This window comes from Papio anubis, chromosome 1 (assembly GCF_008728515.1).
Source record: "Papio anubis isolate 15944 chromosome 1, Panubis1.0, whole genome shotgun sequence".
NCBI lineage: Eukaryota > Metazoa > Chordata > Mammalia > Primates > Cercopithecidae > Papio > Papio anubis.
Window position 1 is genome coordinate 130457452 of NC_044976.1, and position 24561 is coordinate 130482012.

At 40.3% G+C, this 24561-nt stretch overlaps 1 non-coding gene and 1 pseudogene across 1 annotated transcript; one reads left to right on the forward strand and one right to left on the reverse strand.

Moving 5' to 3' along the window:
* Window positions 1–1847: 1847 nt before the first annotated feature.
* LOC116274982 lies at window positions 1848–13528 on the forward strand (annotated as a pseudogene).
* A 5442-nt stretch (window positions 13529–18970) lies between these two features.
* Window positions 18971–24542, reverse strand: LOC103877129. The gene is made up of 2 exons (XR_004177967.1): window positions 24498–24542; window positions 18971–20262 (listed from the first exon to the last, which is right to left on the reverse strand). It is a non-coding gene; the product is annotated as an uncharacterized LOC103877129 (transcript).
* Between the last annotated feature and the right edge of the window lie 19 nt (window positions 24543–24561).

The window sequence follows — 24561 nt, forward strand, 5'->3', positions numbered from 1 at the left end:
CGAAAGTTGTAAAAGGAGGTCAGAATAGTCCTCCTCCCCCACAGGCTACCGGTTACCCCCAAGGACTGCTGTAGGCACAGCCTGCACCCAACTCTGGGCTCAGAGACTTTCTGGACAATTGCACAGGGTCAGGAGTAGGATGGGCAATGCCTGAATATTGCCCAGCCTTTTATGTAAGAAAAAAAAAGGAATAAAAAGAGAGTAAAGTTCTTTTGGCCTATCTCTGTCTCATAGCACTCTGTATAATCTGTCTTATTGTGATCAAAATGCAACATGTACCCTACTTTAGAAGCTTATCAAATCAGAGATGTTCTCCTACTCAGGTTGGACCCAACTGAATGATATTCAAGACTCCAACAGACATAAAAGAATAAAAGAGTTATTTTATTGTCCCATTTTTCCTCTACCCTAGAAAGTCCAAGAAACACTTGATTGTAATGTGTACAGTTTCCAGATTTTGACTGAAGATAAAGTTATTTTCAAATATCTGAGAAATCTAAGACCACGTTCCCTACCCTATCTTCCCCCTGTCCTCAAGTTAAAGACCCATAGGCCACAGCCAAGCCCCTGGCTTGGATAACTCTCAAAGGGGAAGTATTCTGACCTTTCGATTATATTCCCAATAATGAGGAGGATAAGCTTGAGTCCTCCAGTCATAACTCACTGCCATCTTAGACCTGCTGAATGGACAGGTCTGCTCTGACAGATACATTATGCGGCACACAAAGAACAAAGAACCTTTCTCTGAGGAATTTCATAATCACTGTGTCTTTTCTGCTCCTTCTTGTAATATGTATAATTTATCTTCTCTTGGAAAGGTGCATATAAATTTTAATGCAACTTGCTTCAGAACAATTAACAAAGTCACAATTTGAGAATCCTATTTGTTTCCCAGGAGAAAGGGAAACATCTGAACTGCATGCTGAGTACTAAGGAGACTTCAGGCCCTTAAAGAGGAATTTAACTAGAAGGTATCCCTGATTTGTCAGGCCCTTAAGACAATAAAACATATCTGTGTGATCATAAGACAGCCCCATCCTTCAACACTGACTAAAAAGCCTTAGGTGACATGGAACAAGTAGGCACATATCTCAGGACTTCAAGATTAGAGAGATGGAGCCCTTCATCTCTAGTCAAAGAAAACACTAGTCACAGAATTTCTGTAAAGGAAGAATACTAAGGACATTGTCCAATCTCCAGTTCTATGTACTTTCCCCTTCCACGATATGTTTGGCAAATGGTCAGGCTCCCTTTCTATTGTCCAGAAGCTAGGAGGAAAAGATTATCTTATTCCACATTAGAAACAAATGCTTATCCCCCTGGTGTCTATAAATCCCAGGTGGCATTCAGGTAGTTTCCCTTGTAACCTGCTGATGCAGCTGAAATTTTCTCAAGTATGGATTGGAAAAAAGAAGCTGCCTATCCATCTCTACCCTCCTCGCTAGGCTCTGGGAGACATCCTGAATGCACAAAAGGCCCACTTTTCAACTTGAGAGTCAACACAAGTGGAATAGCCAGTGTTTCCAAAACAGCATGACAATCTGAGCCAATGAATTTAACACTCTCCCTTCCTAATTTGCAGCTGAAATGACCTAGGCAAAAGAAGAGGACAAACATTCCACTCCTTGGTGTGACGGGACCAGAGATGAGTGATGATCATAAGACTGTCATTCCGTTGAGGACAGTGCCAAATTCAAACTCCACCACCACCTTGAGAAGGAAACAGGTGCTGGAGCTCTCAAGGAGGGCCAGGTGGTCCCAGGCATGCTCAAGGCTTGTTCACAGCACAGAAAGCATGGAGAATGGAGCAGAGGTACTGATGAGGTTTGCTCTTGGGGAGGGCCGCCATGCTGGCTGAAGGGGTACTGCTGCCTGCCCCGGTGGGCTTCAGCTGGTGTGATAATTCCAGGAGAAGCCCTTCAGGCAGAGATGAGGCTGCCTACCTATGGTCACGTCTCTTCTGATTTTTGTTGTTGTTGTTTGTTTTGTTTTGTTTTGTTTTGTTTTGTTTTGTTTTGTTTTTTCCGAGACTGAGTCTCGCTCTGTCGCCCAGGCTGGAGTGCAGTGGCGCGATCTCGGCTCACTGCAAGCTCCGCCTGCCGGGTGCACACCATTCTCCTGCCTCAGCCTCCCGAGTACCTGGGACTACAGGTGCCCGCCACCACGTCCGGCTAAGTTTTTGTGTTAGTAAAGATGGGTTTTCACCGTGTTAGCCAGGATGGTCTCGATCTCCTGACCTCGTGATCCACCCGCCTCGGCCTCCCAAAGTGCTGAGATTACAGGCCTGAGCCACCGCGCCCGGCCGGCCACGTCTCTTCTTACTCCTCACACACCATGACACTTTTAAGGTGGTTAAGGTCAAGAAAATATAAACTTATTTCCTGTGCCAAGACTGAAAGGCTTTCACAGGGACATATAATCTCTGAGAGAACACTTACCCATTCCCATGCTGGACAGGCATAAGCCTTCCATTGTAAGGATGAGAAAATGGAGAAAAATGACCACATATAGAAATAATGGGGCCAATATGAGGAGTGCCAGACAAACTTAATAAAATGTATCTGGATTTATTCTAGCAAACATTGACTATCAAAGATAAAGAAAAAAGGCCTATAACCATCCAGGCTGAAAACAAAACAGAACAGGCCATTTACACTGAGAAATAGCAGATTTCTCCTTAGCAACCTTAAATGCAAAAATGTCACTCAAAGGCAGAAGAGATAATAAATGTGTGTAATGGAATATATACAGCAGTGTAAATAAGTGCGCCTCAGCTGCATACATCAGCATGGATGGCTCACATACACATAATATTGGGCAAAAAGGGTATCATAAAAATATATATGCCATATGATTCTATATAGATGGTCCCTGACTTACAATTTTTTGACTTTACCATGGTGCAAAAGCAATATGCATTCAGTACACTCCTGATAAACCCATCTGATTTTTAACTTACATTAGGTTTGGGTTTATCAGGATGTAATCCCATCATAAATCAAGGAGTAGTTGCATATGTGAAGACCAAAAACAGCCAAACTAAACAACATATTGTTAAAGGATACATTAAGAGGCGAAACTATCAGTAAAAAGCAAGGATATTTTAACTCGAAACTCAGGATAATGGTTTTGTGTGAGGAAGAAGAAAAATGCAACTGGAAAACAATTTCTAGGCATTGATGATATTCTGTCTTAAGCTAAGTGATGATGACTATATGGGTGTTTATTTTATTATCATCCTTTAAACTGTACAAATGCATGTTTTACTCTATTTTGTATGTATAATATGCTTCACATCAAAATTGTAAAAAAAAAAAAAAAAAAAAAAAGGAAAAGAAAAAAGTAGAAAAGAAAATAATATGTATTAATCAGGGATCTCCAGAGACATAGAACCAAAAAGGTATATATAGAGAGAGAGATATACAGAAAGAGATTTATTATGAGGGATTGGCTCATGGGATTACGAAGTCTGCAAAGTCCCACAATCTGACCCCTGAAAGCTGGAGGCTCAGAAGAGCCAGCGATATAGTTCCAGTCCAGGCCCAAACTCCAGAGAATCAGGAGAGCTGATGTCTGAGGGCAGAAGTTGGATGTCCCAGCTCAAGAAGAGAGAACATCAGTGTGCAGCTGGGTGGGGAAAAAATTTTAAGATAAAAAATAAATTAAGAGAAAAGAAGAGAGAACAAATTCACCCTTCTTCCACCTTCTTGTTCCATTCATTCAGACCCTCAACAGATTGGATGACACCTGCTCACACTGGTGGAGTGGTCTTCTTTACTCAGTCTACTGATTCAAATGCTACTCTCTTCTGAAAATAACCTCACAGACACATCCAGAAATGTTTTACCAGCTATCTGGGCATCCCTTAGCCAAGTCAGGTTGATGCATTTATGCATTAATTTTAATTAACCATCACAATATGTAAATGAAAAATTAACTTTTTAGAGAATTTTAAAAAGTACCAGTAAATGCAATTAAAGAATTAAGTATGGTCAGCAGTAGAGATATTAAATGAAGTATATTTTAAGAAAAAAAAACTTGAGCTGCTGCTTTAGTTGTGTTGAAAAGACATTTTCTAATAAGAAAAAAATGACAAAGCACCAAAAAGAGAAAGAACAATTACAATAGACAAATCTCATTTATGAAAACAGATAAAAATTTCCTAATTGCCTTTTAAAGGCAAATTAGATTAAGAAGTATATTATTAGGGCTTATTAGGTAGTGTTAGATATTGGTAGGATTCATAATAAAAATACATACATGGCTTAAACTATGTGAAGCATATGAACCCTTAGAAAAATCTCTTATTATAATGTATTAAATTTAAAGAAGTCACAGGATAATATCAATAGATATTGAAAAGTCATTTGGTCTGATCAAATTCCACATATATTACTGATATTAATACAAAATCAAAACATGAGAGAACTACAAAAAATATACTTTCTTGACACAATAAAAAAAATGCTTACTTCATACCTTGAAGTCAAGCACAGGGGGGCATTCCCATTTATACGGTACCTAATTTTAATTCCCTAAAATTAGGTACCGTATAAAGATGTCTGCTATTACAACCATTGTGTTAGTCAAGGTTCTTCAGAGAGACAGAGCCAGTAGGACAAATGAGAGGGGATTTATGAGGGAATTGTCTGCTCACATGACCACAGAGGCAAAGTCTCACGACCAGCACCTGTAAGCTAAAGAGAACCAGGGAACTCAGAACCAGGGAAGCTGACTGTGCAGTCCCCAGTCTGGGGCCAAAGGCCTGAGAGCCCTGGGAGGTCCCTGGTGCAAGTCTCAGAGTCCAAAAGCCAAAGAACCTGGAGCTTGATGTCCAAGGGCAAGAGGAGGAAAAGCCTCCCACTCCAGAAGAAAGACAGCAGAGACAGAGAATCTCCTGTCTTTCTCCTGTTTGTTCCAACCAGGCCCCCAACCAGTTGGACAACGCCTGCCCCCAACAAGGGCAAGTTGTCTTCTCTCAGTCCACTGACTCACCCACCAATCTCTCCTGGAAACAGACACACCCAGAAACAAACCAGCCATTTTGGCACCTCTCAATCTCGTCACGCTAAAAATTAAAGTTAAAATTAACAGTCATAACCATTATTCAAAATGTGAGAAATTTTTAGGCAACTGTAATAAGGCGAGAAGAAAGAATTAGAAAGTATATATTTTGAAAAGAGAAGACAAAATTGTAATTTTTTGCATGATGATATAATTACTTGAAAACCCAGGAAAATTAGCCACAAAATGGTTAGTACTAATTAGAGAATTCTTGTAATGTGTCCAATTGCAAAATAAATATACAAAACTTAATAGCAGTGGTTGCATCCTCAAATGCCTCCAGGGATCAGGCAGACAACAAAAATGAATAAAGCACACTGGTGGGGACCTTTCCTGATGATAGAAAGCAACTGCTTCCCAGCTCCTGCATATTTTTGTCAAGGGAGACTGTGAGTCTAGAGTTGCCAGTATTCTGATTTTTAAGGAGAATTTGTAAAAACAGATTCTTGTATAAAACTTTCTGATTATTAGATGCAGATAACTAATTCAAAAATATTCTGAACTAAATATATTCATAGGCTAGATATGGCCACGGGCGTCCAGTGTGTAACTTTTGATCAGTGCTTTCCTTTATAATTAATCTGCAAGAGAAGAAATGTGAAATGGTATAAAAAATTGATTAATCTTTGAAGAGTGAGTCATTTGAAATAAATTAAATTAAATTTCTACTTTTTGTATCACACCAAATAACGTCTACAGGGTAATGATTTCAAGTAGAAAATGGAACTAAACAAGCAGTAGAAAAAATATATATAGGTAAGTATTTATATAATTTCAAGTTGGGAAATGCTTTCTTAAAAATAACAACAACCTGTTGAATGAGAGAAAATATTTGCAAACTATTCATGTGACAAGGACTAATATCTAAAATATACAAGGAACTCAACTCAATACCAAAAAGCAAATAATTATATTAAAAGTGGGCAAAGAATCTGAATAGACATTTCTCAAAAGGAGACATACAAATACACAGTAAGTATATTTTTAAAATGCTTAACACCACTAATCAGGGAAATGCAAGTCAAAACCACAATGAGATATCACCTTATCCCAGTTAGAATAGCTATTATCAGGGGAAAAAAAAATGCTGACAAGATATGGAGAAGGGGAACTGCTATACAGTGATGGCGGGAATGTAAATTAGCATAGCCACTACGGATAAGAGTATGAAGATTTCTCAAAAACTTAAAGTAGACCTACCATGCAATCCAGCAATTCCACTACTGAGTATTTATCCAAAGGAAAGGAAATCAGTATATCAAAGAGGTATCTGCACTCCTATGTTTAATGCAGCACTATTCACAATAGCATAGATATGGAAGCAAACTGTGTCCATCAAGGGGAAAATGGATAAAGAAAACATATATATATACGCAATGGAATACTATTTGGCCAGAAAAAAGGGATGAAATCCTATTATTTGCAGCAACATGGATGGAACTAGAGGTCATTATGTTGAGTGAAATAAACCAAGCACAAAAAGACAAATCACTCATATGTGAGAGCTAAAAAATTTGATCGCATGGAGTTCGAGAGTAGAATGATAGATACCAGAGGCTGGGAAGGGTGTGTGTGTGGATGCGGGGGATGAAGAGAGGTTCATTAATGAGTACAAGCACTTAGATGCAAGGAAAAAGCTGTAATGTTTGATAGCAGAGTGGGGTGACTATAGTTAACAACAATATATTGTATATTTCAAAATAGCTGGGAGAGAAGACGTGAAATGTTCCCAACACAAAGAAATGACAAATGTTTGAGGTGGTGAATATCCTGACTTGATCACTACACATTCCATGCATGTATCAAAATAGCACTTGTACCCTATAAATACATACAAATATGTATCAAAAAATAATGTCTATAATAACAACATTTTAAAAATAGCAACAGAGGAAATCATAAAAAGAAAAACTGGCCTAAATTACATATTTTTTTTACCATTTCAGATCAAAAAATAAAATGCCAATGGCAGATGAGAAAAAATATTTAAAACACATAGACTCAATATCCATTTATAGAGACACTGGTCCCTGCAAATCAATAACAAGCATCTTCAGAGAATATTGAGTAGAGGATATAGAAAAGCAAGTCATTAAATTAGAAATGCCAATAGCTAACAAGTGTAAGACAAAAACATTCAACCTCACAGGTAATCAAATAAATACAAATTAAACCACTGATGAGACACCATTTTCCCTATTGATTTGAGAAACATTTTTGAAATTGTTTTTGAGACCCAGTGTTAACAAAGGCATTTATTTTTGGTAGAAGTATACATTAATTCAGCCTGTAGAAAAATTTGGCAGTATGTGTCAGAACTCTTTGACTCAGCAAGTCTACTTCTCAAAGTTTAGACTAAGGAAATAGGAATATACTGTAAACAAGGATTTAATTGTAAGGATACCTTTTGTTTGTTTGTTTGTTTGTTTTTGAAACATTATCTCACTCTGTCACCCAGGCTGGAGTTCAGTGGTACAATCATAGCTCACTGCAGCCTTATCTCCCAGGCTCAACTGATTCTCCTGCCTCAGTCTCCCAAGTAGCTGCAACTACAGGTGCACACCACTATGCCTGGCTAATTTTTGTTTTTTAATAGAGATAAGGTCTCCATATGTTTCCCAGGCTGGTCTCAAACTTCTGAGCTCAAGCAATCCTCTTGCCTCAGCCTCCCAGAGGGCTGGGATTACAAGAGTGAGCCACCACACCCAGCCAGGATGACATTATTGATACACTAGCAGAACACAAAAACACGGAAACAATGTGAACACTGATAGATAAATAGGTAAATTTGTACATTCATACTGTGAAATTCTTGGCGGTCATTTAAAGTCTGAAGCAAGTCTTGAAGAATATTTATTATTATTAAAAAATAGGGGCCCAGTTGGGCAAGGTGGCTCACGCCTATAATCCCAGCACTTTGTGATGCCAAGGCAGGTGGATCACTTGAGGCCAGGAGTTTGAGACCAGCCTGGCCAACATGGTGAAACCCCGTCTCCACTAAAAATACAAAAATTAGCCGGGCGTGGTGGTGGACACCTGTGATCTCAGTTACTCGGGAGGCTGAGGCAGGAGAATCGCTTGAACCTGGGAGGTGGAGGTTCCAGTGAGCAGAAATCAGGCCACTGCACTCCAGTCTAAGTGACAGAGTGAGACTCTGTCGAAAGAAAGAAAGAGAGAAAGAGAGAGAGAGAGAGAGAGAGAAAGAGAAAGAAAGAGAAAGGAGGAAAGGAGGAAGGGGGAAAGGGGGAGAGGGGAGAGGGGAGAGGGGAGAGGGGAGAGGGGAGACGGAAGAGGGAAGAGGGGAGAAGGACTGGGCGTGGTGACTGACTCCTGTAGTCCCAGCACTTTGGGAAGCTGAGGCAGGCAGATTACTTGAGCCCAGGAGTGTGAGACCCACCTGGGCAGCATGGTGAAATGCCATCTCTCAAAAAAAAAAAAAAACTTAGCTGGGCGTGGGGTATGGTGATGCACACCTGTAATCCCAGCTGCCTGACATGCTGAGGTGGGAGGAGCACCTGAGCCCAGGAGGTTGAGGCTGCAGTGAGCTATGATTGTGCCGCTGCACTCCAGCCTGGGGGCAGAATGAGATCCTGCCTCCAAAAAAAAAAAGAAAAGAAAAGAAAGAAAGTCACAATACATTGCTAAGTTTTTGTTGTTGTTGTTGTTGATTTTAAATTAAAATGAATAGTATGACTCCAAACTCTACAGTATATGTACAATGATCTGGAAGAATACAACCTTAGATATTAACAGTGGTTACCCCTGGATGGTGGAGTTATGATTATTATGTTCCAAATTTCCTATTTTAAAAGTTTGCTTCTGTTTTACTACAAGGAACATATTGTTTTGATAACAAGCAAGATTTTTATTTTTACTTAAAAAATAAAGTTGGGTCCTCAGGTGGACTAACTGACTGTTACAGTTACTTAGCTATATTAGAAAGAGACGGACATAGTTCTTATGGCTGTTTACTCTGTGTGTGTGTGTGTGTGTGTGTGTAAATATATATGCCATATATCATTAGTAGACTTACCTTTCTATTTATGTTTTGCTTGGACTGCTTTAAACTAAACACATATGCCAAAAGCCAATGAAGAGATACACCCCCGACAAATGCAAAATACTACAAGAGAGCTTAGGCAGGCTTTAATTTAACAATTAAAGGATTGCTAAAATTAAAATTGTATTGCAAATAACCTACAAAGCTGCATGTAGTTTAATAGAGTTGCCTATAAGTACCTGGTTTATCTATGACCACTTAATAGAGTTAATGGACCTTATACAAATATTTACAGGCTCAAAAAGAGACTTATTGGCAGACTTGGCCTTCCTTCCATGCCCAGTTAACAGGGAATGTCTCCCAGCTCCTCAAACACACAGAAAGAGAAAACTAGAGAGATTTTGCCAAAGATTTAAGCAAGGAAAAATCTAGAGCTGCAAAGTGTGTAACATTTACTAGACTAATATGAAAAGAGATTCATAAACAACCCAAGTGTCCAAAATAAACTATCATATAGAGAAATTACAAACATCTATAAAGAACTATAAATTAAGAGCCAAAACTCTGGCCAGGTGCAGTGGCTCACACCCGTAATCCTAACACTTTGGGAGGCTGAAGCAGGTGAATAGCTTGAGCCTAGGAGTTCAAAACCAGCCTGGGCAACAAAGTGAGACCTCCTCTTTACAAAAAATCAAAAAATAAAAATTAGACAAGCATGGCGGCATGCACCTGTGGTCTCAACCACTTGGGAGGCTGAGGCAGGAGGATTGCTTGAGCCCATGAGTTCAAGGTTAAAGTTAGCCAAAATGGTATCACTGCACTCCACTCCAGCCTGGGCAACAGAGTGAGACTCTGTCAAAAACAAAAACAAACAAACAAAAAAACCCCACACTTTAAAAATAATACAGCATTTCTCTGACCTAACTGACTTCCCAGTTTCCTTTACCCTTTGCTGCCTAGCTAGATTATCTAATATTACAGTGTCCAGAGCTCAGTCTTAGGCCCCCCAAGCAATCTCATCCAGGCCCCTGTCTTTAAGCAACATTTATAATCTTGTGATTCTCAAATGTATATCTGACTGTCCCTCTAACTTCCTCACTAAGACTGCTGACATCTCACACTTGACATCATGGATTCCAAACTGTCTTCCTCCCTAAAACTACTCCTTCCATCAGTCTTCATAGTTCAGTGAAGAACATTACCATCCATCTAGTTGCCCAAGCCAAAAGCCTAGCACCCACTTTGGATTTCCCTTTTCTTTTCCCTGACACCAAATCCATCAGCAAGTTCTGCCAGTTCTCTCTCCAAGATACAAAAATGCATGCTGAATCAACCCACTTCTTACCATCTCTAGTACCGTCACTCTTATTCAAGCCTTCACAGAATCCATTCTCGATTGAGCAGTCAGAGTGTTTTTCAGAAAATGTAATTCATATCTGCTTAAATCTCTTCAGTGGCTTTCGAATGCACATAGGAAAATAAACAAACAAACAAAAAAAAGACCTCTGAACTTTTCACCATGATGCAATAAAGCCTCTGAATGCCCTTCTGCTACTCCTTACTCCTTGCAGATAATTCTCTAGCCACAAGAACCTTTTCTATTTCTGGGATGCCAAGTTCATCCTACCTGAAGGCCACTGCACTTTTTTGTTCCCTTTGCCTGACAGTCCCCCACTCTATTCCTACCCAAAACCTATTAATTAGTTTTTAAAATATTAAGAAATTAAGAATATGTCTTGAGAGCATGCTGCGTGTAAGTGGCAATCAGAAGACTTGGGTACTAGTCTCACACGCTTTTCAAGATAGGACACCTGCTCTAAACCAATATGATAATGACTTTGGTCAATAACCAAAGTGATTCCTTGGCTCATGGTTTCCCCTTCTCTGGGACAAGTCCCAATAGTTAACTCCTCTCTTGTTAATTTAAAACCCAAATATAGAGATCTGGAAACTGGAGGTCACTGCAGCTGGTCACCTGCTGTGGAAGTCCCCAAACTGTCCAATCTCTTGCCTCCCCAGACTTCCTTGTTCAGTTCTTTCCTTAGGATTTATGGATTGACCAGTATCCTTTAAGTCCTTTAGCTAAAGTTGGTTTCTGTAACTTACAATTGAAAAGAACTTTAGAAGAATCCCTTCTTAATTGTCTGGTTAGCTTCCTAGAACTCAGCTTTACAGAACCATTCCCTTAGTGTTGGCTACCCCAGGGCATCTGTGGAATCTAAACTCAGCATGGATAATGACATATGTAGAACAACTTAATATTCATCTTTCCCACCTCATATTCATGCGTGCATGTGCACACACACACACACACATTGTCTCTCTCCCCACACTATATTCTTTCCAAGTCCTCTCATCACCCTTTGTACTTTTATCCAGCATCCACCAGGTTGGATTTGTTCTGCCTTGATGTTTTCTCACAGTTCATCTTTCCACTGCATGCTGGGCTCCCAATATTTGTGATAAAATAAGGAACCCTATTTAGGTATGTAAAGAGGCCTTCTGCATGCACAATCAATAAATGTGAGCTCTAAAATGAATCCTTTCTTTCCTACGGGGCACTCATTTCCCTTGCCTTTCTTGGGTTATCTTCTATTTCGTTGTCCCTAGTAGCTATGTTCCAATCACCAGGGCAGGGGTTTTACTTTTTGGAGGTCAGAGACCCCTTTGAATGCTACAGACACTTTTTACAGAAAAAGTACATACAAATACACACACATTTTGCACACAACCAAGGTTTATGGGCTTCTGATTAAAATCACTTTACCAAGGATAAGACTTCTGTGACCATCCGCCACCCCCATACACACACACCACTAATTCCCACCCTTCACTAGCTGTGACTCATCCATGGCTTTGCTGCCAGACACCAGTAAAATAAACCTGGTTCTTCTCTCCTAATACTTGTTATGCTGAGAGATAGAAAAACAAAAACACAAAGCATCCCCAACAATTATAGGCAGTTACACGTAAGAGTCATTAAAAGCGTCCCCCATTAGAACACTTCCCCAGGACAAACACTTTATAACTTCCTAGATTACTAACTTAATGCACAAGTTATGTTTTAAATGCTTTTCTTTACAGGGAGGTATTCTTGGACCCTGGCTGAGATTAGGAAACAGCCAAGTCTTAGCAGCACACTTAGCAAGAATTTCTTAGGTGGGTTATTTTCTGGGAAGATTATCACAGTGAATAATCTCATCTATTTTACTGTCAATTTCAGAGTGTGACATTTTTGGCCTTGTTCTCAGTTCTAGAGATATTGTCAAGTTGAAACCTGCAGCTTCTTATATACTAACTCTACCTTCTAATTAGAAAAGAGGTTTAAAAATGTTGGAGCTTTCTGGGTTGCCTTCCCCAAGCTAAATTAGAGTCTACTGAAGAAAAGGAAAGGTGAAGAGGCAGAAAGACTGGGTGGATGCAGTAGAGAAAGAACCATACAAGCAAAGGCAGGTCAGGGACTAGACAGAATAGTCTTTTTATCCTACCAATGCCAGTGGCTCATGAATGGCCCCAAGCCCCTAGGACTTCTCTTCAGCCCAGTCTGACTCCCCATGAAGTCATGGATGCATTTATTTTGTCTGATGAATTGCTTTTCATTAGAGTCAACATGGAATAGAGCAGGATTTCACAATGTAATATACTGAATGTCTGTGTCCTCCAAAATTTCAAATGTTGAAAACTAGGATCCTTTTCTTGCCTCCACTTCCTTGTTAGCAGGGACCCTAAGCTCTACTCCCATTGCCCTCAGCCACCCACCCGCGACCTTGATAGGGACCTCCAGGCTGCACCTGGCTGGCAGCAGGGCAGTGCGGCTCAGGTGGGTCTGGGGCGGGGCCCTGTTCAGCCTGAGATTCGGATCTCGAAGACACACGGGCCCCTCAACTTTGCCAAATGCTCCAGATGGCAGGTCCTTAGCCCACAGGCCTACAGGCCCATCTCAGGCTGGCAAGCATTGCCCCCGCTCCTTCTTCCTTAGGGCTTACCACCAAGCTTCTTTTTCCACACAGTCATCCAGACTGAGGAAATGTAGTCACCACAGGACCCAGAAATTTTGGGGCCAGGTAAGCCACGGCCACTGCCGCATCGGCAAGCACTGAAAGCACCCAGGAGGCCGTGGCAATGCCGGCGGCATGCATCGCCATAGGATCGACTTCAGCAAATGTCACCCAGGTTACTTTAGGAAAGTTGGTATGAGGCATTACCACCTAAAGAGGATCCTGAGCTTCTGCCCAGCTGTCAACCTTGACAAATTGTGGGCTTTGGTCAGGAAGCAGACACAGGTGAATGTTGCTAAAAGCAAGCCTGGAACAGCTCCCATCACTGATGTGGTGCCATCGGGCTACTACAGAGTTCTGGGAAGGGAAAAGTTCCCAAACCTGCCTGTCATTGTGAAGGCCAAATTCTTCAGCAGAAGAGCTCTGGAGAAGATTCAGTGGGGGGAGCTTTGTCCTGGTGGCTTGAAGCCACATAGAAGGAGGTTCATTAAATGTTAACAACTGCTTTAAAGAGAAAAGGAAAGGGAAAGGGAAGGAAAGGAAAGAAAACTAACCCCCAAGGTAGTGGTATGAGAAGGTGGAGACTTTGGGAAGTGACTAGGTCACAAGGGTGAAGTCTTCCTGAAGGGGATTAGCGCCCTTACAAAAGAGACTGGCGAGTTTTCTTGCTCGTTCCATCATGTGAAGACAAAACCAGAAGATGGCGATTTATGAACCAGGAAGTGTCCCTCACCAGACATCAAATCTGCTGGCACCTTGATCTTGACTTCCTGGCCTCCAGAACTGTGAGAAATGAATTTCTGTTATTTATAAACTACCCAGTCTATGCTATTTTAGTACAGCAGCTCAAATAGATGAAGACACTCAACCTTGGCACTACTGGCATTCAGGGCCAGAAAATTCTTTGCTGGGGGACCTTTCTGTGGGAAAATGGAGATGCCTAGCAGCATACCTGACCTGTACTCACTAGACGCCAGTAACACCCCCATTATAATCACCAAGAATATCTCCAGATATTCTTGCCAAATGTCCCCAGAGTGGGGGAACAAAATTGTCCCTGTCTGAGAATCACACAAGAGAGGGAAGGTTTAGAATCAGACAGACCTAGGTTCCAACTTTAGTTCCATTCCTCACAAACCCATAACCTTGGTGGGTGGGGAGGGAGGGAAGTATTTATGTCCTCTGCGACTGTTTCTTATTAGCAAATACTACTTATATCAAACAAATTGTTTTGAGGTTTGAATGAGATGATGTGTTAAAAGCATATAGGCTTACAATAGGTGCTCAATAAACAGTTGTTCCCTCCGCATACCTACTTCACTTATTTAACAAACATTTATTGAGCACTTATGCTGTATGCTAAGGATACAAACACAAAACAGTAAGTCTGAGAGAAAGAGACAAATGCACAAATAACCACAACATATCAAATCCATTAGCAGAGATTATTTACCAAATGTTACAACTCTGGCCCTATCTTTCTTTTCTCCCCCCTTAACGGCTAACCTTCTGTCTCCAAAAGCTCATCTGGCATTCCTCTTGACAGAGGAAGTGTCCTATGAGTTGGGTCCTGAAAAATGAGTGGCAGGTCATCTGAAGGCCAGGAGAGAAGTATGCACACTAGGCAGAAAAAACAGCATGGGCAGGCCGGGTGCAGTGGCTCATGCCTATAATCCCAACATTTTGGGAGACCAAGGCAGGTGGATCACTTGAGGTCAGGAGTTCAAGAACAGCCTGGCCAACAGCACGAAATCCCCATCTCTACTAAAAATACAAAAAAATTAGCTGGGCATGGTGGTGCGTGCCTGTAATCTCAGCTACTTAGGAGGCTGAGGCATGAGAATCAACTTGAGCCTGGGAGACAGAGGTTGCAGTGAGCTGAGTTTATGCCACTGCACTCCAGCCTGGGCGACAGAGTAAGACTGTCTCAAAACACACACACATACACACACACACACACACACACACACACACACAAACCAGCATGAGCAAAGGCTTAATAGTGTGGTAACTTCAGGAAACTGCATTATCCAGTAGGCTAGAGTGAGGCTGAGTAGGGGAAATTGGTGCAAGATGGAGGATGCTAAGGAATTTGGATTTCTTTCTGCAAGTCCCGTAGTCCCCAGGATGCTTTTTTTCAGAATGGTGGCACGATCAGATCTGCTTTGGAAAGCACACTCTGGCAGCACTGGGGAGGATAAATGAGAGGTGGAATGAAGGGCAAGAGAGACGAAAAGCAAGAAGACCAGTCAGGAGCTATCGATTCCAGATGAGAGATAATGAGGGCCTGAACTGTAGTACTGGCAATGACAATGGCAAGATGCCAGCAGGCTCCAGGGACATTAAAAGGTAGAACTGACAGAATTTAGTGACTGATTAGATGTGGAGTGGGTACAAGTGAAGGAGAAGAAGGAATAGGAGGTGATTATAAGATTCTAGCTTAGAAAATTAGGTGGATACTGATGGCATTTAGAAATGATAGGCACTGAGAAACTGTTTTCTCTTCTTTTTCACAGCCCCCGCCATTCACACTGTGCAAACGAGCTCACTATCCCCAGCTCCCACTTGACAGATTCCTATACAACTCAATTTAACAAACCTAGGAGACTAGTAGCAAACCCAGCAGCTCGATGATACTGGTTATTCCTGTCTGTCTTTGCTTGGATCTGGAAAAGTCCCAGGAAAATATTATTAATGAATAAGAAATAATCCCTATCCTGGGGCTGGGCACAGTGACTCATGCCTGTAATCCCAGCACTTTGGGAGGCCGAGGTGGGCGGATCACAAGGTCAGGAGATCGAGACCATCCTGCCTAACACAGTGAAACCCCATCTCTACTAAAAATCCAAAAACTTAGCCGGGCGTGGTGGCAGGCGCCTGTAGTCCCAGCTACTCAGGAGGCTGAGGCAGGAGAATGGCATAAACCCGGGAGACAGAGCTTGCAGTGATCGAGATCGCACCACTGCACTCCAGCCTGGGAGACAGAGCAAGATTCCGTCTTAAAAAAAAAAAAAAGAAAGAAATAATCCCTATCCCTAGGGAGCCTACAGTCTAGATGGCACAGTCATACACATGGGAAATTACAGTACAATGTGATCTGCACTATACAATAGAGGTACTGTATCACAGAATGTTTCACAAAGGTCATCCTTAACTGAACTTAGCTGGTAAGGAAAGACAAGAGGAGAAGGATATATGAGCCAAAGGAACAGCAGGCGCAAAGGCATGAAGAGGGGGTATAATTTGGTATGATTGGAGGGTGGGGCGAGGTACAAGATGAAGCTGGAGATGTAGGCAAGAGTTAGATCATAAAAGGTCTTATGAGCTAAGATAAGGATTATCAAAGGTATGATTAATCACTGACTGATTTTAAGCAGGGAAGTTTCAAAGAAAGCCCCCAGTAGTTACCAATGTTAAAGAAAAACAGGTAGGCTAGGCGCGGTCGCTCACGCCTGTAATCCCAGCACTTTGGGAGGCTGAGGCGGGCGGATCATGAGGTCAGGAGATCGACATCATCCTGGCTAACATGGTGAAACCCCATCTCTACCAAAAGTACAAAAAATTAGCCAGGCGTCCCAGCTACTCAGGAGGCTGAGGCAGGAGAATGGCCTGAACCCGGCAGGCGGAGTTTGCAGTGAGCCGAGATCGCACCACTGCACTCCAGCCTGGGCGACAGAGCGAGACTCCGTCTCAAAAAGAAAGAAAAGAAAGAAAAGAAAGAGAAAGAAAGAAAGAAAGAAAGAGAGAGAGAGAGAGAGAGAGAGAGAGAAAGAGGTAAGATAACAAATATCTCAGTACCTAGTATATATCAGGTTCTGCACTAGTTTTGTCCAATTAATGTATTAGTAAACTATTTTAGGTGTATTTTACTCTAGCCTATAACTGAGTTATAATCCTCTTTCCACAAGACTCCTCCATCAGGCACTATGAGTTCCTTAAAGGCAGGACTCTAGTCTTAACCATCCTTATACCCCCAGGCTAGCTGAGTGCCTGGCACAAAGTAGGCTCCTAAGTATTTACTAGATGAATGAATCATCAGTTGGACAACATTTTTCCTGAACTCCCTGCTTTCTAGAATCCAGTGAGTCATCTTCTGTTCACCATAGCTAAATGATAAGGGTAGTACAGAGAAATGAGTAGTATATTTAGCTCCAGAAGATCTAGGGTCTAGTCCTGCCTCACTTACTAACTCTGACCTTGGGCAAAGTGCATATACTCTGAGCTTTAGGGGTCTCATCTGTGAAAATGGAATTTAAAAAAATTCCCATGTCACAAAATGTGTGAAAGTATTTTGTATCATTACTAAAATATAAGTTGTTTACATATATGTTTCATCTTCCTTACATATTAACATGTGCTCAGAAGTCAGGGGAAAAAAAATAGGTTGGGCTTAAAGTTATTGCATTATAAGCCAGTAAAAATGCTAATGTTAATTGTATTTTTCAACTAGCATTCATGTCCTTCTGCTGGATAATGTGAATTAGATTCTGGTTGCTCCTTGCTCACTCCAGTCAGTAATACTTGCCTTACCGTTCTTTAAACCTGCCAAGCTCATTGCTACCTCAGGACCTCCGCACTGCTTTCACTCAGCAAGGAGGGATGCTGAGTGAAATGCTCTTCCCTTACCTCCCCGCACCATGGTTGCATGAAGGTCATGCCTTCACTTTCCAGGTCTCTGTTCAAGTGCCCTCTCACCACAATACCTTCCTAACCAGTTCATCTAAAGTAGCACCTACTCCACTCTCCGCACTGCCATCACTCTCTACTTCCTTAATTTGCCTTATTTTTATGATATATCATCATCACAATCCTGTACTTGCTTATTCTTTGCCTCCCCATGAAAATGTAAGGTCCATAAAGATAGGGTCTTTGCCTCCCTCTCTCACTCACTGCATCTATGATGCCTGGAACAATGCCTGGCACAGAGAAGATACTCAGGGCATTTTGCTAAGTAGTTTGCTAAGTGAATGACATTTGCTAAATAAGTGAAGTTTTCCACTGTAATCACCTGTCATTGGATAGCATTAAAAAGGAATTGCAAAACAAACAAACAAACAAACAAAAACAAAAAAAAGGTCAGAATCAGAACACCTGGGGTCCAGCCCCGATCCTGCCATTAACTAGCTATTTGGCCTTGGAAAGTCACTTGTTTCTGAGTTCAGTTTTCTTATCTGTAAAATACAAATAAAAATATCCTCTACCTTGCCCTATTGCCCCTTCATTTCACAAATCACATCATTGTGGAACTGAATGGGGTGTTATATAACACTTTATCAGCGGGGTATATTTCTGTTTTTACTGTTTACTCTTCAAGAGCATAGACTGTCTATTCATCTATTAAAGAACTTGACACAGGGCCTGGATCTATAAATAATTGCCAAAAAAAATGAAGAGCAAAGGTTATACATTTCCTTTGTAAAATGAACTGAGCTTCAAATATTCATGCTCCAAATTATTTTTAAATAGTCACTATAAGTGTCATTTCATTTTATCTAGCAGACATAGCAATTAGCAGAGTGCCTGAGCAGCTAGAAATGTTCTCATTTAGTCTGGTTTTTGTTCAGGATAATGAATATAAATGCTTGTTTTGACTAAATGAATGGTTCTCCTAGGCCAGTGCTGAATAAATGCTTGTGCTATTGTGACGCTTCTGACCCAGGCAGGAGACATGTGCTTCCATCTCCAGAACAGCAACCCCTGAATGACCCCTCAATACAATGGAGAAAAGAAGTGCTGTGTAATTTAGGGGCATAAACCAAACCTCCACTGCTTAGAGTCAGCTTAATGTCTGACAGAAATACACAAAACTGTTAGGCCTCAACCAGACATCTGAATAATCTGTCCATATATTTTTCACGTATCAGTGTTTATTATCTTTTCAAAGGACCAGATCAAGATGAGAATAAAGTTTATGATAAAAGGTAGTCAAACATTTATTTTATATAAATACAAGTTCCTTGCCTATATCCATTCGATTTGGGGAAAAAAAGGTTCAAGTTTACAGTGCCAGAACAGCTGCTTCTTTATAAAGACTTGTAATCAGTGGCTTGTTCTATGCCAGCATGCACACTTTGAGCATATCAACTCACTTAATCCTTACCAACAATTCTATGCAGATTATACTATCATTCCCATTTCACAGATAAAAACTAATGTATCTAGATATGATAATCTTGCTCAGGATCATGCACTGGGATTTGAACCTAAGTGATCTGAGTCTATTCTCTGATGCCATACTATCAGTGCAGGACAATTTTTAACTGCATGAATGCACACTGCAGAGCAAGAGAAATTTAACAATGATCATGTGCCTTTTGGAAATTATGGCCACATATTTTGTGCAGCTTGATTTACAAATAGCTTGGCTAAAAAGTGGTTCAGCAAATCAACTTCTTAAAACAGGCCATGAAGGAAAAGTACATGATGAAGCCAGCAGTAAACAAAGAAATTACACAATTTGGTGAGAGAGGGTTTGGATGTGGAAGGGAGTTGTTAAAGGTCTGGAATCATTGAAAAGTTTGGGAATGACAGTGACTTGGTACAGCTGAGAGAACTGCCCCTCAAACACCTAAAATATTAGGACAAACTGATTGGCAAGACACTTGTCAGAGCCAGTGTTGAGTTCCATTTATTTTGCAGCGGTATGCATCTGCTGGGTTTGGGTACTCTGGAAAAATCCAAAATATAATATAATGGAAAAAGCATGGGTAAAAATCCCTATTTAATCTTTGAGCCTCTTTGTTCATCTATAAATTTAGAATATGAATATCAACTTTGAAGTGTTGTTGTGAAAATTAAATAAAAACATATATGGTGGAATAGCCAAAATTGGTTAATCATGAAAAACTTACCATCATCAAGATGTAAAATAATTAGCTGTTGTTGTTGGGGCAGGGCTTGGAGTTGGGGGTTGGATATTAACATTCCAAACATGTATAAGCTTTTATCTGAAAAACCTACCAGATAAAACAAAGAGATTACCACCCCCATGTTTTTAGGGAGACAGGCAGAAAGTATGACACATAAAAGAATTAATTTGTTTAACTTTGATGGAAGGTAAATCCCTTTAGTTCTCACTTTGTTTTTAAGACTAGGAAAAGATCCAAACTTCTTAATTATGGATTATCCATCATGTTCTTTCCTTCCTCGGAAACTTTGAGATCCAAGAATGTCTGTTCTTTAAGATGTAACAAAAAATACCTGAAGAAATTTGAAAACGACAGAATGTTAAATTATAATAACAATAGATAACAGAATTATGGTTTTGTAAGAAAATATCTTATTTTTAGGAGATGCATGCTGATATATTTAGTGGTGAAGTTCAATGATGTTTGCAACTTCACATGGTTCAAAAAATTACATATATATATTTATACCTATACATAAAGCAAATATGGCAAATTGTTGTTGAATTTAGATGATGGCGATATAAGTAATGTTTAAAATAGTTAGGTCAGGCTGGGTGCAGTGGCTCACGCCTGTAATCCCAACTTTGGGAAGCCAATGAGGGAAGATCACTTAAGCAATCTCCCTCTTGCAACATAGCAAGACCTCATCTCTACAAAAAATAAAAGGATTAGCCAGGCATGGTGGCACATACCTGTGGTCCCAGCTACTTAGGAGGCTGAGGAGGAAGGATCACTTGAGCCTGGGAGTTCAAGGCTGCAGTGAGCCATGATTATACTACTGCACTCCAGCCTGGGTGACAAAGTGAAATTTTGTCTCAGAAAAGTAAAAAAACAAAACAAAACAGCTAGAGCTTTTTGTTTTAGAGGCAGGGTGTTGCTCTGTCACCCAGGCTGGAGTGCCGTGGCACAATCATAGCTCACTATAACCTCCTCGAATCCTGGGCTCAAGTGGTCCTCCCACCTCAGCTTCCCGAGTAGCACCTTTTTTTTTTTTCTTTGTACAGATGGGGGTCTCACTGTGTTGCCCAGGCTGGTCTCAAACTCCTGTCCTCAAGTGATCCTCCTGCCTCAGCCTCCCAAAGCATTGGGATTATAGGCATGAACCACCACACCCAGTCCTTAAAATAGTTTATAATAAAACATGAAGGGTGGGGGGAACCAAGAGGTTGCATTTAGGGACAATCCTAGGTATAATTTTCCATCTTTTTCCTTTTCTATTCATAGTACAGATGGTTAGGGGAGAGGGTGGTAATGCAGAAAACAACTGATATTAGAGAAGTAACAATAAATTCAGTCACAAGTCAACTAACTGAAAGACAAGTTCTACACAACTTCTGAAACATCTTGTGAGAGTCCAGATGGTGAGAAGTCAGTAACTAAAATCAGTGGTTTTAAGAATTCTTTGGCCAGGGAGGAACAAAGCAGTCTGGTGGGAGTATTAGCCTTTCCAATGGGCCTATCAAGAGAATTTATCTAGGAATATTTAGGAACCACATTCTAAAGACGTTACAAAGGCAATTACAGAAGAAAATGTTATGTAGCTCCCTCTGTTCAGAACACACACACTCTTGAGAACTATCCCTCTTTATCTAATAATTAATGTTTATCTGTAAATGAACATATCAATCTTAAGGGGTGGTATAAGGAAAAAAAAGAATTATGTAGGAAATAAGTAAAAGTCTTATAAAATTTGAAGGTGTTATTAAAGGACTAAAAAGGAAATTAAAGGATTGTGATAAGAAGCAAAAAAAAAAAAAAAAGGATTTTAGATAACCAAAAAACAAATTAAAAAATTAAAATCTCCCAAGAAACCAAATTAACCCAATTTTTTAGTTAACTTACTAAACGTTTTGCAGCATACAAGCTGCAAAATATCCTTTGCATCCCTTTAAGAAACACCTGCCTTTCTTTGGTATTTCTTGCAGGAAAGTATCTAAAGTTTGAAGTTCCCTCCAAAGATTCCAGCAGAAATGTTTCTAACTTCTAAGAATGTCCTAAGAGAATGAGTTAAAACCAGAAAATGTTGAAAGTCTTATTTAGAATATTAAAAACTGGAAGCAATCTGCAGGTCTAACAGTGGAAGAATGATGTATTTATAATGTGAATATATATGTGATGTCCAACAATTTCAATTCTAAGTATGAAGAGTAAGCCACAATAAAGAATGTTAAAAAATAATAATTAGTAAGTAAATATAATTATAAAACAAAGTCACAAATACAAAAAAGGGACAATTATATTAGAATGATGAAATTCGATTTCTGTTTCCTGCCTCCTCCCCTGCTGGCTCTATAATTTTTTTTTAATTCTTACAGTAGAATAGGAAAAAAAGGTAAGAATGCTATGGCTGGAAGGCCACTAGTAAACAAGCCCATATAAACGGTCCTCAAGACAAGACCCAATATGGGTATGAGACTAAATGTTATAAGGAAGGTCACTGTCCTCAGCAACTGACTCTGCTATTTTTACCCCAAACAGGAGCCCATACAAAACCACCCCATTCTTACCCTCTTTCTAATGAAAGGTCCCAAAAAGTATCCATCCAAGAAGTGCTGCCAATAATAACATTGCTAATTGTGACCAGCCTATAGACATCTTATTTGCAAAGGCTTTTAAGCCTGAACTGACATGAAATATAATACTGTGGAACTCTTTTTGTCTTATTTGTGAGTGTTTTTGACTGCAAAAGAACAGTTTTCAAATTACTTATCTTTTAAAAAACACAATCACAAAATCACATTCATATACTGCTACCATAGTGTTAGGGACTCCCAAGCCTAGACAGGCTGTTTAATTAAAAAAAAAAAAAAAAAAAAAAAAAAAAGTAAGGATGCTTGTTTAAACAACTCAGAAAGCATTTTCCCCCCAGAAATATTATAGTGATAAGGGAAACGATCTGCCCATCTAAGCCTCATTTCCACAATCTCCCTCTAAATTTCCTGGTCTAGAAAACCCATGGCTCTTTGGGATGCTTCATATGCTTTTCAGGAGTTTCCCTCACAGGTCTGCATTTCTATCATGGAATTTTTGATTTTTTTTTTAAGCTAGGAAATGTCTTACTAACAAGTTGTTTTATCACCTAAAATCTACCATTATCCATTTTTACAGCAAAGATAACACTTGATTGACTTAAATTCTAGAAGAAAAAAAATCTTGCTTTAGCAATCAAAAACTTTTAAACAAAGGGGTAAGAGGATACTGAAATGTACTAATAGTTTGTGTGTTTAAGGACCTCAAACATTAAAGGCAAGATGATAGTTTTAAAAACGTAATACCTCAAGTCTAAACATGAATGGATTTAAATTTAATCCTTTTTGTATGAAACCAAATGCCAGTCTAATACCACTGGGACTAACTGCTAAAAAAACTAAGTAATAAAACAAATACATGAAGCATGATTACAATTTAAATTCTTTGGATTATCTTTCCCCCTCCCCTCGCCAGATGGAGTCTCGCTGTGTCGCCCAGGCTGGAATGCAGCAGCACCATCTCGGCTCACTGCAAGCTCTGCCTCCGGGTTCACACCATTCTCCTGCCTCAGCCTCCTGAGGAGCAGCTGGGACTACAGGCACCTGCCACCAGGCCTGGCTAATTTTCTGTATTTTTAGTAGAGATGGGGTTTCACCGTGTTAGCCAGGATGGTCTCAATCTCCTGACCTTGTGATCTGCCCGCCTCAGCCTCCCAAAGTCTTTGGATTATCTTCTAAGCCCCCACATTTAATATAGAAGTTAAAAACTCTTTGAAACAATACTAAGCACCTTAGTATTATTTAATACTTTTATATCTAAAAAGTTGTCCTTTCCTTTTTTTTTTTTTTTTTTGAGACAGGGTCTTGCTCTGGGCTCAAGCAATTCTCCCACCTCAGCCTCCCACGCAGCTGTGACTACAGGGGTGCATCACCACGCCTGGCTAAGTTTTTTTATTTTTTGTGGAGACTAGGTCTCACCATCTTGCCCCGGGTGGGTCTAGAACTCCTGGACTCAAGCGACCCTCCCAACTCAGCTTCCCAAAATGCTGGGATTACAGGCAAGGGCCACCATACCCAGCCTAAGAATTTTTTTTGGATTTTCACAGCTGTCAGGAAAGCTTTAGAAAGAAAAGATAGGGGTTAAAAGTTGAGACACAGCTTAAGACAGAAGCATTGTAAAACAGGAACAAATACTGGCTTAAACCTGATGTCTCTAACTATATTCCTCTATTTTAAGAATCTTTTAGTATCTGATAGTTTCATAAGCCTTTCATTTTCCAATATGTAACCTTTTAAGGGAGAAGACCACCCCTCATATTGTCTTATGCCCAATTTCTGCCTCCAAAGAAAGAAAAAGTAAAAACTAAAAGGCAGAAATGAAATCCACAAGCAGACAGCCAGGCGCCACACCCTGGGCCTGGTACTTAAAGATCGACCCCTGACCTAATCCGTTCTGTTATCTATAGATTACAGACATTGTATAGAAAAGCACTGTGAAAATCCCTATCCTGTTTTGTTCCTATCTAATTACCGGTGCACGCAGCCCCCAGTCACGTACCCCCTGCTTGCTCAATCGATCACGACCCTCTCACACGGACCTCCTTGGAGTTGTGAGCCCTTAA